Source organism: Pelodiscus sinensis, chromosome 4 (genome assembly GCF_049634645.1).
Source record: "Pelodiscus sinensis isolate JC-2024 chromosome 4, ASM4963464v1, whole genome shotgun sequence".
NCBI classification, from domain to species: domain Eukaryota; kingdom Metazoa; phylum Chordata; order Testudines; family Trionychidae; genus Pelodiscus; species Pelodiscus sinensis.
Window position 1 is genome coordinate 48,796,594 of NC_134714.1, and position 16,929 is coordinate 48,813,522.

Consider the following 16,929-nt stretch of genomic DNA (forward strand, 5'->3'; position numbering starts at 1 on the left):
TTACGAACCGGTTACAGACCAAGTAATTGGTCATAACTCTGTTTGTAAGTCGGACCCCATAGAGTTACACATGACCATGCTGTTCGTAAGCATGGATCACGTTCATAACTCAGAGTCTGCCATTTACGACAGTTTTGTTTGTAACTGCGAATGGTCGCAAATTGACCGTTCGCAACTCGGGGACCGGCTGTTTTTCCTTACCCGTATAGAATAAGGTTCAACTCATTTAAATGACTGGTAATGTTGATGTGAGACTAAAACTTGAGCAACCAGTCAGTCTGAAAGCTTGATGTGTTTGACACCCTTCCTATCCAAAAATGACTCAATCTCAGTAATGTAGGTGCAAAACGAGACAGAACTTTGCCACGAGTTAATCAGCCAACATCGTGCATTAGTAGATCTGGGTATTCGGAATCTACTTCCTCAAACAGTTACTGAATTTGACAGTGATTAAGGGTTTAGGCAAGAATCCAATTGACAATGCTAACGACCAACCATCCTAGACACAAGATTATCCAACTGTATTTCTTTGTATGTAAGAAAGTTCATCACAGTTTTAAGGATGTCTTCACCCCTTGTTTGATTTTTCATTGGTAATATCTCAATCATTTCTTCGTGCCCAGCATTTCCACAAATATATTGTCCCAGAATACACAGCTGATTAACATCACATATGTCAGTTGTCTTGTCCAAGCAAACGAAAAATAAGTAGCTGTACTCAAATTTTGCATTTGTTCCTTGTCAATTTGATGGGTCATTTTTACAGCTGTCATGAACTATGTTTGCTGATAATGGCAGGTCTTGAATGTTGTAAGATTTTGTCCTTGTTGTGAAACCCGGCAAATAGTTAATGACAAGTTTTTAGCATGCATCTTTTCACGTAATCCCCGTCAGTGAAAGGCTTTCCTCTCTTGAATAATGCCGATGAGCCTGCAAAATTTGCAGAGTTTAAGCTCCCACCTTATTTTGACCGTGCCAGCAGGCTATTTTGTGCAATGTTTATTTTTCACTGCAGCTCCTCGCAGGCTTTTTTTGTGCTTCACCCTCAAGGTACTTTGTAACAAATGTTGCATGTTTTGTCATTAATTTTTGTTTGCTTGTTTGTTTGAGAACAGTCTCTCACTACAAATGAGACAGCACGGAGATTCAGATCTATCCACAAATGCATGCAAGTCTGTCCACTCCTTCTGAAAATTTCAGTACTCGTCATCTGTCTTTCTCTTTGGCATTTTTACTGTTAGAAGATCACAGAGTTCATGATCATATATGATGGAAAGATTTCTTGATCAACCAAATAAAAAGTGATTATGCACAACCCCCAATGAGTGGAGAGGATGGATGGTTGTTAAAATGAACAGTTAAAGGTGAAATACACAAAAAAATCATCTTGACATGAGTAATTATGCATTTTTAAAATTTTGAATTTTTCATTGTAATTTTAAAAAAAGCCATATTTGGTTCCATACTGAGCCATATTTGGCTGTAGAGTCATAAGCTGTAGACCACTGCTCTTCTAAAGAAAAACAGTTTCAACACTATGTCCCTATCCAGCATGCAGCAGGCCCTGACCCTTTGGGAAGTCATTTAGCAAATGGTTTTAATCTACTCTACAACACAGGACATGTTTATACCTTGAACTTTAAAAATATACTGAGTATGTTGAGCTGTGGGATGTGTGTGATTAATAGCTGAGTGAAGGAGAGAAAAAGAGGAAGACTTTAAATGAGATCCTTGTCTCCTTCTTTGGTCTCTTTATGCAGTTGGTGGCTTATATATTTGTCCTACAATATCTTGTCATATAAAATTAGTCTGGCAGAGCTGATTTCATAGTGGTCATACAGGGATGATTTCACCACAAACAGGGTAATCCTCCCTACCCTGTTTTCAGTATCAATACAGAATTTTTAAGAAGGGATCCCATATCTCCGTGCCTCCGGTATCCCGAAATAGCTGTGCAGTGTGGACGTATCCTTCGATGAACTTAGCTGATATAGAAAAGTCTCAGAGGGCTAGCCATGGTAGTCTGTAACTAAAAAACCTTAAAAAACAACAAATCGCACCTTAGAGACTAAACAAAAAATAGAGAGAGAATCCATCTACATTTTTTGGTTCGTCTGAGGGCATATCTACACCAGGAAATTATTTTGAAATAACTGATTTGGAAATAATAACTCCCAAAATAACTGTTTCAAAATATGCTTATTCCCCAAGGAAAGCAGGAGTTTTTTTAAAATTTTGAAATAATGGGCTTGGTAGTGTGGATGTTCTGCTTGTTATTTTGAAATAGCCTTGGTCTACATTAGTGAGTTAAAGTGCTACAGAACCATTCTTTAGGGGTATGTCTACACTAGCCCCCTAGATCGATCTAAGGAGGCTAATGAGGACGACCGAAATGGCAAATGAACCACGAGATTTAAATATCCCTCGCTTGATTTGCATGTTCCCATCTGGTCGCCATTTTAGAAATTGACTAACCCGAAGTAACTGCCCATGTCTACACGCGGCAGTGAAACGGGATTTCGAAATAAAGCCCTAACTCGAATTAGCTGGTATTCCTCTTGCAATGAGGTTTACCAGCTAATTCAAGTTAGGGCTTTATTTCGGAATCCCGTTTTACTGCCTCGTGTAGACGTGGGCAATTACTTCGGGCTAGTCAATTTCTAAAATGGTGATCAGCTGGGCACATGCAAATCAAGTGCGGGATATTTAAATCCCGTGGTTCATTTGCAATTTCGGTCACCCTCATTAGCCTCCTTAGATCGATCTGGGGGCTAGTGTAGACATACCTTAAGTTTTTTGGCTGATATATATTAGTCAAGAAGCATGTGATCAATGTTCTAGTTGTGCAGGGCCAACCCTGCAAGCATCACGAGAAGGGAGCTGAAAAGAAATAATGTGAGGATTCCCTTTGTGTCACTTCCTTGGTTCTTCCCCCATGTCTAAGCTTCTGGTGCTCTGGAATTTGGCCTCTAACTAGTGCACTTACTTTTGCAGAAAATGTACTACATTGGGAGTAAAATCCAAAGGTTTGTTAAAGGATGATGGCAATCATGATTATTTATTTATATTAGTACTCAGGACCTTTTGCTTTCCTTAATGCTCACAAGTAAAAAAGAGCTGCAAATGTCAGCAAAGGGGTTTATTACCTTTTCATGTTATTTGCCCTTTTGTACACACAACTTTGACTCATTCTTCAGATTTCAGAATATTGTCCAAATATTATGCTAGGTGAAGAAAAAATGTTTGCTGGATTGAATTATCTAAATATTGCATCTTTTATTAGTGCTAGTGCTAGATGTGTTGCTCTGAATGTATTGGAAGCAGAAAGGCAGGTTCCCACCGCAGGATTCATTCCTCAGATGGTAAACTGCTCTTTTTTCCTGTTCCAGGAATTCTAGTTTGGGTTGATTACAAACTTTAATAGGTTCTGTTCTCTCAGCATGTATAGACCAGGAATTCAGTGCTTTGTTCAAGATATGGCATTGCCCTTGCGAAATAGAGCAGAGAACAACTGAGCTGGAGGTGACTTCTAAGTGCCTATGGAGAAGGCTTTTCTTGTTAAATTCATGGCCCAGTGCCAGGAGCTGCCTTCTTCCTCCACTGTTAGTGCCTCTTAGTAGACTTCTGTGATGGGGTTCCCATGATGCAACCTGTACTGTGGGACCACTGAGCCCTTTGTTCCACTAACCTGGTGTATCCCACCCACTCTGTGATGCAGTTTCCAAGCTACAAGCCTTTGCTAGGTACGCACATATGCAGACAAGGGACACACCCAGCTGAGTTACAGGAATACTTTCCCCCACCACTCATAAACCAACAAAAGAGAGGCTGCAGCCAATTCTCCCCAGCGTCCGTGTCTTGCACCCCAGAACTGTATCATCTTGCATTGGTCAGAAGCCTGACCAGTGTATGTTCATTACCCTAGTCTGTCCCTCCCTCAATGTAGCAAGGACACACATTAGCCTGGTAAACTGAGCTGAGATTTCCCAAGAACTTCAATCAAAACACACAGGTTTAGATAAAATATGAAGCAAGTTTATTAACTACAGAAAGATAAGAAGTGGGTTGTGCCCACGAAAGCTCATGATACCATATACATATTTTGTTTGTCTTTAAAGTGCTGCTAGACTATTTTTTTTGTGTTAAGTTTTTCCAGTTACAGACTAACTCAGCTACCCCTCAGTAGCTAGTACAGAAAGACAGATTGTAAGTAATAATCCGAGAGATCGCAGTTGGTTACCCAAGAAACAACAATAAATCTGCAGACTGAATTCTATAAACTAAACAATATTTGAATCAAACAGTGTCTCATCCTGACATGTGATATAGTTCCTTAATATACAGGCTGGGACTCTTTTCCAGCTTGGCGCAACCCTCCCCAGTTCAAAGTCTTTGTCCTCCAGATGTGTTCCTGGATGTTGATTTGTGGGAGGAATGAGGCCACATCATGCTGTCACTTCCCCTCTTTTATAATTTCTTCTAGTTTTCCGGAAATATCTTTTGCTATGATGTGGGTCAAGCAATCTCCATTGTTATAAGTGCTTTCTCTCTGAAATCTCCATTGTATCCAGTTTCTGAGATGGTGGATTCTTTCCTTTAGGAGTATTGATGTGCCATTAACTGCTGTCTGGCTACTCCATTGTTGTAACTGAAAGACTGGTTATGGCTGTTCCCAGCCTCAGAACATATTTCAGTAACAGACACATCACAAAACTTCATATTTTAATATACAATTGTAGCACATACAGTTCAACAGAATATTAATGTTCAACAGACCAAGACTTTTAACCTGATCTCTCATGAGGCATACTTTGTACAAAACATATAATTATTACAGTGGTGAATATGAGGCGCTGATTTAAGATACAGAATGCCACACTATCATTCTCCTATTCATCCCCCCCCCCCCCGTAGGAAACAATTGTCACTCTTCTGCCTTCTGCAGCAGAAACACACGTGGGAGAGCTGATGAGATGAAAATATTGTGGTGATACAGGGGGAGGAGTGGGAGAGCAGGATCTTCCTACAACTGTTGCTGCTAAAGGAAGGATGTTGGCACCTAGCTGTGGACTAGAGGGTGGGGGGGGGGGGGGAGAAAAGTTATAAATTATTTAAAACTGAAATGCAGAAAGCCTGCTCCTGCTCCCACTGAAATCAGTGGAAGTTTTGCCATTGCCTTCGATTGGATTTAGACTGGCATTTGGTGCTTTTAGAATAAACAGCCCTGGGTAATTACTGATTACAAACTTTAATTGTTTATAAAGGGGTGTGAGTGAGAGAATGCATAAATTAACATTTATTTCTTTGCTGTACACTAAAGCCTGGTTAGTAGGGAAGTTTTAAGTCATAAATCTGTGATTAACACAGTTTGTGTTTTAGCTTTGCATGTGAAGGGATTTTGGTGTCTGTTGTGATAACTGGGTCTACACATTTATTATTGTGAGTTTAACTGTAACAAATAAGTGCAAGTTCAGAACTATGTCACAATAACCTTTAACAAATAGCTATGTGAAAACGTACAAAAGAGAGTTATTTCTTCTCTTACCTTTTTCCTTCTGCCTAGTAAAATCTGGTTTAGCTGGCCAAGACTTCATATTTTGCAATACTGCTGTGACCAGGAAGAAGCAGCTAAAAGCAACAGCTTAAACATCCTAATGCTGGTAGAAGTTTGCCAGGTCTCAAAATGGCTGATATTGAAAGTCATCACCAGTGACAGAAACTCTATTTGCTATCTTTCCTGGTTTTTTCACTCCCCTTTTGTGTGTGTTTGTCTTGTCTTAGGAGATAGGACATGCTGTCCGTGTTTCAGTCATGACAGCCCCGACCCATCTCAACTACCCAAAGAGACAGTTATTACAGATTGGACCTCGCTGTTTTGGCACCTTCGGGACCTAACTGGTCCCGAGTGAGGAAATTTGCTGGAACAGGGTAGGTCCCTCCCCTCCTAGCCCATGCTGCCACTGTGTTAGGGCTCCAGCCTGCTCCCACTTCTGTCCCAGTCCCCTGGGGCTCTCTAGATGCCACCAGCCTCACTGCTGCTGGGGCCAGAGCGCCAGGGCTGGTGCTCTGCTGCCACCTGACTTCGCGGCTGGGGCCGGAGCTGTGCACTAGGACTGGGTGAAGGACCGAGGCTGGAGCTCCATGGCCGAGACAGAGCTCCCTGGTTGCTGCTGGGGCCTGAGCTTCCTTGCCACCGGTGGGACTAGAGTGCCACAGATACTGCTGGGCCCAAAACTCCCTGCTGTGCTGCCCATTTGGCTGAGTTGCCCATGCCCCCTACAGCACTCCTTCCTCACCTCCAGACCTGCCTATTCCTGGACTCTGTGGTCCATGAATATCTGTGGTCCATGCCAGACCATGGATGTTGTTGGACCAGGGAGTCCTGGTTAAGGAAGGTACAACCTGTACCATCTTTAATGCCACCCAACAGACTGTCAAACAATGGGGTTTCCTTCTAAATATTCTCTCCAGCTAAAGGAAAAGGGATGGTGGGATGTTGTTAAAATGAAATCCTTGTGTAACACGTTACATTTCAAATGCTTTAACTCCCCCCTTCTTTTCTGCATCTTTAATGAACAGTTACAAGGATTTGTAATGATGTCTGCAATAGTACTAAGCAGGCTGAGGTCTCTATATATTATACCCTGACTCTTTGGCCCACATATTCCATCTGAATTAATATGACACATCCCTCTTTGACACGAATATACCAGCTTTTTCTGCTTCAAGCACTTTTTGTTGAGCTGCAACACAGGTTTGAACAAATCTTTACTCATGCGATAAGGCTATAAATCACTATGTGCTGATATTGATGTTACATCAACAACATACACTAAAAATCTGGAATATAGCCATGAGGGGAGGTGTTCCCTTTTATCAGACTAACCCCTATGTAATAGATCTTCAGCTTGAAGGCTACTTATCATCACACAATAACAGACAGAGGTTAGACTCCTCTGTTTCCATTGATTACGCATGACAGCTGATTCATAAGTACATTACTTGTTCAAAATTCTGTGTGCTACAAGATGGCATAATTTGTGATTCTATTTTAGATCCCAAATGTTCTAATAATTTATGTAAGAGAGTTCACTAGTATGGTATTAACTTCAGGAATGAAAACATGAACCCCTGAGATCAATTTCAGTCAGACATGCAGTAAAAAGAGCATTTGATTTGGATCACAGAGATTTTATGAATTAGAGTACATCTGAGACTGATGCCATGATCCAAGACTTTAGTTCTGCCAGTGAATTAAGCAACCATTTTTTCAGAGGTGAATACTGGAAGGAGAGAAAAAGCAGGGATTGGTGCCTTATAGAAACAGCAGACTTTGAAGTGGTATGTCATTTGCACCTAGAAAAAGAATGAGGACTAAATTTTTCAAAAACCATCCTCAATGAAGTCTACACGTTTGCTTGCCTAATCTTACAAGCCTAGAATTGTGAGTACTGATTGCTCAGTACAGTATTTGTTTTTAGCCATTGAAAACTTAAGATTTATTTATTTACATATTGGTCTAAAAGACATTCTTCACCACAGTTCAGCAACTTAAAGTTCTTGACATACAATTGAAACAAAATAATATAGTAGTTGTAAAACATATAATCCAAAGCCAGTAGTAGTACTTGTTCCTCCCACACATCATTTGACAACCACAAAACTTACATCTTAGCTGCAGCCCTCTACCAATGACCGCTCAAACACGTCCTTGGTAATATAACTGAAAGGTCAAGATATTCAAATGTAGGTGTGCAACTCTTATTTCAGTGAAAAAAAATCAGGGAAAGTGGTGTCTAACTACCCCAATTTAATATTGTCTGTTCACTCACATGGGCGTGTTGCTTGTAAAGATTTAGATGTTTAAAAAAAAACCATGCAAAACCGTAAGTATGTAATGTTGTGCATGCACGCTTATAGCTTGCTTCTAAAAACATGTCCCTTACTCTTTAAAAATGATCAATCCGCTTGTGTTAATTGAGAACAGACTACAAATTGTACAAAATGTGCTTTTCCTTAAAATATCACCTATTGATTTTCTTCCAGTTATATCTGACTTAGATTGTTGGGTAGCTAGAAGTAGTTAGCTTAAAGTATTTGAGCAGATGATTGGATTCTTTAACATTTTAAAGGATTTTTTCTCACCCTGTACAGTTCTTTTATGTAAGAGATATGTTTTCCTAAAATTATCAATCGTTATCAATTGTATAGCACATAGTTGGGGCTCAGCCACAAATAGTTGTGTGCAGTGCTTTTTTTGTTTTTTTTAAAAAAAGGTGCCAATACTCCAGGGGAAAAGTTGTTGAGATCTGACTGCAGGTGCCAGTACTGTCTGGAGGTGCTGGTACTGCATACTGGGCAGTACCATCACAAAAAAAGCACTGGTTGTGTGAATGATTTCTCACAACTTAGGTAACTTGGCTCTCCTCCAGGTTGCCCTCTTTGACAGCAGTGGGGAATTGCTGCTCCCACTGGGTGAGGTGATCGGCTGACGTAGTTTGCAGTATGGGCATGTGGTAGTGCTGGCTTTCATGCCTGAGGCTGAGCCCATAAGAAGTCTGTGGCTCAGGGCATCCATCTGAGGGCTAGATGGATAAATAAGGGCGCAAGCCTTCTGGGCATAGGCTGGAAAAGCAAGTAGTCAATAGTGCAGGCCTCCTGGCCTGAGGGTTAGAGGTCATCCAGGGTTATGTACAGGGCAGGGGGACCTGGGCCCACCATGCTCCACCAGGTCCTAGACCAGAGCCCTGGAAACAACCAGATGTCACTGTCTCACCTTCTGGCAACATAATAGGACTAGTGTCTTTTCTCCTTGGGCTATTTCTTATTGGTAACCAGTTAGATTGTTCCGCAGCTGCTGGGGCCCGTTTCCTTGTCTCCCTGACTGAAAAGCTTCCTCCCTGGGTTCCTCAGGTTCTGGGGGCTGCAGCTTGCCTGTTCTCCAAGCTAACTTGGGAGTGTTGTCACTTTGCAGCTTGTCGTCAGCTCCACAGGTGCTTCACCTTCCTGAAAGGGACATTTGGCTTCTTCCCTGCTTTGACCCCCTACTGAACTTCAGGGCCTGGCGCTTATTACTTCCTGCCCTGCCCCTGCACTTCCTGTGAGGTGCATGGATGGGGCTAGCTGGATCCACCAGGATTAACCCCCTGTGTGCTGCAATGAGGCCATTCCACCTCCTTACAATAACCAGTACTGGTCTTAAATTCTTCAGCCTGTGATTTTAGAATACCTAAAAAGGATAAACATGTGGCAAGCAAGCATTTAATTAGAAAACATTCATCTGGCTTATTTTATTTCTGGCTCTAGGCATATAGGGTGCATCTAGACTACATGGCTCCATCAACAGAGCCATGTAGATTAGGCAGGATGAAAAAAGGGAAATGAAGCTGCGATTTAAATAATCGCCGCTTCATTTAAATCAAAACGATCAGCTGTTTGTCAGCACAGCGCGGCAGTCTAGATGGGGATCTGCCAACCCCAGAACCCTTTGTCGTCAGATCCTGTAAGCCATGTTCCGTCGACGGAGCCATGTAGTCTAGACATACCCATAAAGATCTGCATCCAGTTGATGAAACAACGTACCATTTTAGAATCACCTGAACTTTTTCTCTGACATTCAACAAGTAAATACATAAATTTGGAGCAGTGTCAACATACCAGCAGCTTGATAATAACCTTTGTGACAGAACATATGCCCCATTTGTGTCTTCACAGAACTCTGGACAAAAAAGTTGGACGAATTACAAGCAGAAACCCCTCCCTGTCCTGTGCTTGTCTGCAAATTCAGGATAAGGCTGGAAAGTGGTAAGAATCTACAAGGTCAAACCAACTGAAGCTCATCAATCAGCCAACCAGGACCGAATACTTTAATGAAGGAGGAAGTGGAACTGAGGGTGGGAAAATGGCTATTTTTGTCATTGGAGAAACAAGCTGCGGATCAGTAACTGAGAGCTAAAAAGCCAAACAGGAAATCAGTGTCTCTTTGTTCCGATAAAAATGGAAAGTCTCCTACACTGTTGTTGGCTCTGGAAAGTCCATTTTTGCATATACAGTATTTGAAATGGCTCAGATAAGAGACTTAAGGACTAGTTGATATTCATGTAGCATTTAATAATGATTAGAAATGTTTGCATAGAATAATGTAACTTCTTTAATTATGTACATCCTGTAAGGGAATGTTAAGGACAACAAGCCCAGCCATTCTTCATGGAACCAAACATTGGCAAGTACACTGACAAATATGAACAGTATAGTGCACTTATTCAATTCACAACCAAATGCCAAGAGAATGAAAAAGAGAGGGAAATACCTAGACTGGTCAAAAAGTATCTGCTTCCCATAAAAAAAAATTTGAATTTAGGTCAAAAACATTTTATTTTTCAATAAAAAGTTTACATTTCCTATGGAGCGGAAAGATCCATTTTCTAACAAGCTCTTGGGAAGACTATATAAAGAAATGTATGCAATCCTAGGACAACTCCTACATTACATAGTATTATTGCTAAAGATTGCCACAGTTAATTCCTTCTATTAAAAACTAAGTATAAAAATGATAGGTATTTTCTCTAAATAGTAAATGTAATTTGTTTATGCTGCCACCAGGCCACTAGCACTGTGGGATTAGTTTTTCCACTGCTGAGGGTTTTTGCCCTGATCTATTAATATTCGATGCATTTAAATGGCATGTTACTGAGAGTGGTTCACTATTTGGTGGAACCTTTGTAGTTAAATTCCTTTAAACAATGAATATTCAATTGTAAGAGTAATGGGAATAATTTTCTAATACTCAAAACTTCGGGCTGAATCAGCACAATAATGTTAGTGGAAAACAGCTATGAATCCCTGTGAAAGGAGGAAATTCTTAGAAGGAACAACTCTTACAATGACTATTTTCTGCTACTTATGTAAAATTAAACTATACATTGTTTTGCACAGTCTCTTAACACACAAATTTTCCTCCATTGCATCTGGAGACCTTTGAACACCTCAGTCTACTTTAAAGTAGATTTGTTCAGCTGTATTGCACATCTCTGTTCTTAGAGGATAATTATATAGCCAGAGTTTTTCTACTCAACACACTTTCAGCAGGAGGCAAGTCTCCATTCTGAGCTATCAGCTAGATAAACCTCCAAAAAATGACTCAGGGGCTTGCCTTCTTAGGCTATGTCTAAACTATAGTTTATGTCTGTATAATATATGTCACCCAGGGTTTGAATAAACCATCCCCAAGAGCCATATAAGTTATGTTGACATAAACACAGGCGGAGGCAATGTCATTTCTACCGCTAAGAGTGGTAGAAGAGTGGTAGGAGAGCTTGTACAGCTGCTCATGATTGCCACAGAGTTCTAAGATTGCCCATTTCTGACTCTAGTTTTGGGAAGAGTTCTATATACACACATCAGAACTTTCTTTCACTTGAGATGTGTACAGCATTGCAAGCTTCAGCTACTGTTCATGATTCTTCACTTGTAACAGATGTCAAGAGCTGTGGTGATTTGTGCATCATTCTTTTTCTATTAATCATTTGACTTTTTTTATTTTCATTTCCCTTCTTCCTAACTGATAGTAGTACCCTCTCAAATAACTGTCAAGTCCTATAAAAGATAGCCTTGAATTTGCCTATTACTGAAGTGAGTGTATTTGGTGCAAAATCAACCGTCCATGTCTATGCCCGCCAACAAAGAAATGATTCTCAACCTAGTAAATTACAATCAAAGCTTCACTGATAATTTTCTACTGTAAAGAAGCTTTTAGTGTGTTAGAGACTAAACCCACAGATTAAGCCACCCTTTCACTTTCTGGATTTTAAAATCCAGAGCTAACTTATCAGTCTCTCTCTCCATGATGGTTTGAATCAAAACATTGAATCCAAATAGCCTTGAACTTTGAGGAAGTTCAAATCAAACCTAAATTTGGCAACTCAAGCCATTCAATGCAGAGAGTGAACACTATTTGGCTGAGGGTGGGAAGAGAGGAAGACAGAAGCAGGAAGAAAAATAAGGCTCAGAACTTTAACTAGGGTTAAAAATTCCATCTTAATTATAATACCTTGCATTTGTAGAACACTTTTCATAGTATAGCCTTCAATATGCAGTGAAGAATAATTCCTTCACCCCCACTACAGGGGGAAATAAACAGCTGTTTAACTGGACACAACAGCTCAACACAATTTATAGCAATAAGTGAAGCATAATACTCTATCAAACTAAAATATCAGGGGAATTTAGAGAGGTGAAAAATAATGTAATTATCTAAAAACTGGATTTATGCTCCTGGCCCTGTGGGAAAAATCCCAAAGGATCTCCTATTGAGCATACATGGTCTGTGTATTTGATTCCTATATTTCATCTGAAAATTGACACTTTCAGTGACACAAGTGCAATATCATTCTGGGGGCACTGAGTTTGGTACTGACCAGGCCCTATCGGGGGGAAGGGGCCGGAGGCCAGGAGGACCATTTGGTCCAGGCCTCAGGAGACAAAGGGGCCTCAAATTTTGACATTTTTCTGCCAAGTCATTTCAATTTAATATACACCTTGCAGTTATAACAGAGACAGCAAAAGAAGCGATATATACCAACAAAAACTGATTTAAATCATTGTGGGACCTCGGGCCTTCACCAGTTTTTCAGTCACATCTGAGTTTTAATCTGCGTGACTGGAGTAGCTTCTGTGATTAGTGATTTTATGTTATAAGACACATTTTTTTACAGTCTTTGAATAGTTGAGAGGTTTTTTGAAAGTCATAATTAATGCTGTTACTGTAAAGTGATTTTGCTTGGTTGGAGAGTGAGTTTAAAATTTAAATTATATGTTTAGCTCTGCATAAGAGATTTTTGTATTCCTGATTTTTCTTATCTGTCTTCGTATACAATAATCATATCAGGCTCAGCTGCAAGCTACCTCTTTGTCCAGTTTGAGTCACCTTTAAAGGCTTTTTTTGTGATAAACTATTAATTCTAGCTGTTTAATAAACATTATATCTAATCGGGCAATCGCCCCGTGTTCATATTCATAATAACGTATCAGTTATTAGAAGAATTTAACAATGGGAACATGTTAGTAGATGAAATTTCAAGACTTTGAAATAAGGGTTTAAGGGACGTAGTAAATAACACCCCTAAAATTTTGTATAACCAATAGCCTTTAGCGAATTAATACATTGTGTGTTACTATGTTTTAAAAGAACCCCTTTATAAAAATGAAGTGAAGATTTGAAAGTGGTGCAAGTAAGAGACGGAAAAAGCAAGAGTGAAGCATCAGTTAAAAGTTTAAAGCCAATGACATCATTTCTTGTAGAAAAGACATCTCGGCCATTAGATGGTGACCATGCTGAGAGTGACACTTCCAGTTCTGATGATAACTTTGTACCCACAAATGACATTTCAATGCTACTGATTCTAAAATGAGGCGCAAAATCAAGACCCAGAAATGCCAACAATAGTGATAGATGCAGAATCTACACCCGATTTAGAGACTGTGCAGGCAGAAAATGAGGACCTTGGAGATGCTGTGCAGCAAGAGCAAGAACTTATGACTAGCATAGGACACAGTATAATAGTGGTATCAGAACTTGATATTGGACTTCTTGATCAGAACAAGGTTGCTCAAACGCAGTCGTTTCTCATTTCTGCATTTAATTGTTTTCAGATTCTAAGTAATATACTGAAAGATGCTGAAAATCATGCTTTACCCACTCGTCTGCTGACAAAAACTCTTCCAAATGAAGAGATCAAAACAAAAGCCTGGCTCTGCTGGAGCATGGAAAAGCAGGCTCTGTACTGTGTACCCTGTTTCATTTTTAACAGTAATACTTCAAATTCATCAGTACTGTCTAATCCATCCTGTTGGAGCATCAGTAGAGGTTGGAGGAAGTTGAAGGACCGAATACCTGCACATGAAACTTCATTATCGCATAAAGATAAATATGTTACATAGAAATCAGATAGCAGAGCAGCACTAACTGACAGTTCAATTGAAATCTTTCTTTGAGTGAAAAAAACACAGAAACTGATAACTGGAAAAAACTCCTTGAGCACATATTGAATGTCATTCTTTTTCTTTCTGAATGGGGATTGGCATTGTTTGGTTCCAGTCAACGTATCAGAGACCCTACAAGTGGAAACTTTCTTGGTATACTTGAGCTTCTTAGCAAATATGACCCATTTTTATCAGGCCATCTTAAGTGTGTTTGTGAATCACAAGAGAGCGGAAAATGCATGCAAGCCCATTATGTGCCCACCAGAATATAAAATGAGTTTATTTAGCTGTATGGAACATTTGTGCAAACAACAATTATTGAAGAGATACGACATGCAAAGTACTTTTCAATTATTATTGATGCAGTTCCAGACTGTTCTCATAAAGAACAGATGACCTTGGTTGTTCGATATGTTAACATTGCAGGAAGTTCAAAGGTTTCAATTGAAGAACAATTCATTTTGTTCAATAATTTCTCTCTCTCTCTCACACACACTCTCTCTCTCTCTCTCTCTCTCTCACACTCACACACACACACACACACACACACACACAAACTAGAAAAGAAATCATTGCTCATTTCATTGTATTAGAAATTCTGGAAGGCTTCAAATTGAATTTTGAGGTCTGCATTGGCCAAGTCTATGACAATGGTTCCAATATGGCTGGGATGTACAACTGAGTACAAGCAGTCCTTCTGAGCAAAATCCAAACTGTATGTTGTCCAGTTGTGGCAACCACCCACTAAATCTTATCAGTGTTGCACTGAATCTTGCAAGGAAGCAATCACATATTTTGGAACAATCCAGCAATTGTACAACATCTTCAGTAGCAGTCCTCAAAAGTGGGAAATTCTGAAGCAGCATCTGCCTATTTCCCTTTCTGGCATGTTGACAACGAGATGGTTAGCACGAATTGATGGCGTTAAACCAGTTACACAGCATTTGGACTCTGTGAGAGAGGCTTTAAGTGAGCTTGAATCTCACGCTCTCACGTACAGGCTTACACTGAGCTTACGTCAATTCAGAAGTATACATCCAAATTTGAATGCATTTTAATGTCATCCATGTGGCTTGAGAACTAGTTAAAGGACAGGAAACAAAGGGTAGGAATAAATGGTAAATTTTCAGAATGGAGAGGGTTAACTAGTGGTGTCCCCCAAGGGTCAGTTCTAGGACCAGTCCAATTCAACTTATTCATAAATGATCTAGAGAAAGGGGCAAGCAGTGAGGTAGTAAAGTTTGCGGATGATACTAAACTGTTTAAGATAGTCAAGACAGAAGCAGACTGTGAAAAACTTCAAAAGGATTTCACAAAACTGAGTGATTGAGCAACAAAATGGCAAATGAAGTGTAATGTGGATAAGTGTAAAGTAATGCACGTTTGGAAAAAATAACCCCAACTATTCATATAATATGATGGGGGCTAATTTGGCTACGACAAATCAGGAAAGAGATCTTGGAGTTATCGTGGATAGTTCTCTGAAGACGTCTACACAGTGTGTAGCGGCAGTCAAAAAGGGAAATAGGATGCTAGGAATTATTAAGAAAGTGATAGAAAATAAGACCCAGAATATCTTACTGCCCCTGTATAAAACTATGGTACGCCCACATCTTGAATACTGTGTACAGATGTTGTCTCCTCACCTCAAAAAAGATATTTTGGCCTTGGAAAGGGTTCAGAAAAGGGCAACTAAAATGATCAGGAGTTTAGAACAGGTCCCATATGAGGAGAGGCTAAAGCGACTGGGACTTTTCAGTTTGGAAAAGAGCAGACTGAGGGAGGATATGATAGAGGTATATGAAATCATGAGTGGTGTGGAGAGGGTGAATAAAGAAAAGTTATTCATTAGTTCCCATAATATAAGGACTAGAGGACACCAAATGAAATTAATGGGTAGCAGGTTTAAAACTAATAAAAGAAAGTTCTTCTTCACACAGCATGTAGTCAACCTGTGGAACTCCTTGCCAGAGGAGGCTGTGAAGGCTAGGACTATAATAGTTTAAAGAGAAGCTAGATAATTTCATGGAAGTTAGGTCCATAAAAGGCTATTAGCCAGGGGATAGAAATGGTGTCCCTGGCCTCTGTTTGTCAGAGGCTGGAGAGAGATGGCACAAAACAAATAGCTTGATCATTGTCTTCTGTCCACCCCCTCCGGGGCACCTGGTGCTGGCCACTGTATTTCCTAATATCACAATTGCATTACGTATTTTTGTCAGTCTCCCTGCATCTGTGGGTTCAGGTGAATGCACATTCAATGTGTTAAAACAAATGAAGAAGTACCGTCATTCTACATTGGGACAAGAGCATTTGAATGGGCTAGCAATGCTTAACGTTAACAGTGATGCTGCACGTAAATTAGATTTTTCTTCAATTATAAATGAGTTTTCACACAACAAAGCCAGAAAAGCATTCCAAAAATGAAGAGTTTTGCTTGCAGTGGAAACTTATAATTATAAGTTACATTTTTAATATACATGCTATTGGTATAATGACTTAATTGTTAATAAATACATGTCTTGAATGTTCATTTTCATATATTCTTTTGGTTTTAGTATGACCCTGTGGATGAGAAGTTAGATATGTTGGGGGCCTGGGGCTGGGGCTGGGCTGAGCTAGGGCCTCTATACTCAAAGTGGCCGGGCCTCTGTCATTCTCTGAGGGGGCCTCGTATTGATTAATTGAAATAACTAACTATGCTATACTGGGGAAAATGGTTCTGATTCTCCTCCTCCAGTATTAAGCAAAACCCTGTACTAGATCTCCCTCTTATTAAGAAGGGTCAGAGCTTTTTCTTCATTTTCATTTCCTAAACAAGAGCTATCTTTGGAAAAATGGGTAAACATGGCAACACAGAAGTGTTTAAAATTCTTGAAACCTGAGCCATAGGCATCTTCAGGCTTTATACACTGTAGCTAGACTTAGGAAAGTTGTGATGGTAAGGCTGGT

At 39.9% G+C, this 16,929-nt stretch overlaps 1 long non-coding RNA gene across 5 annotated transcripts in view; it reads left to right on the plus strand.

The window, feature by feature from the left end:
- LOC142829114 (uncharacterized) overlaps positions 1–16,504 on the plus strand; it is a 168,737-nt gene extending 152,233 nt beyond the window's left edge. For all 5 annotated transcript variants that reach the window (XR_012903402.1, XR_012903404.1, XR_012903401.1 and 2 more), the window contains exon 3: positions 9,715–16,504. This is a non-coding gene — a long non-coding RNA (uncharacterized LOC142829114). The remainder of the gene's footprint in view (positions 1–9,714) is intronic.
- Positions 16,505–16,929: the final 425 nt, after the last annotated feature.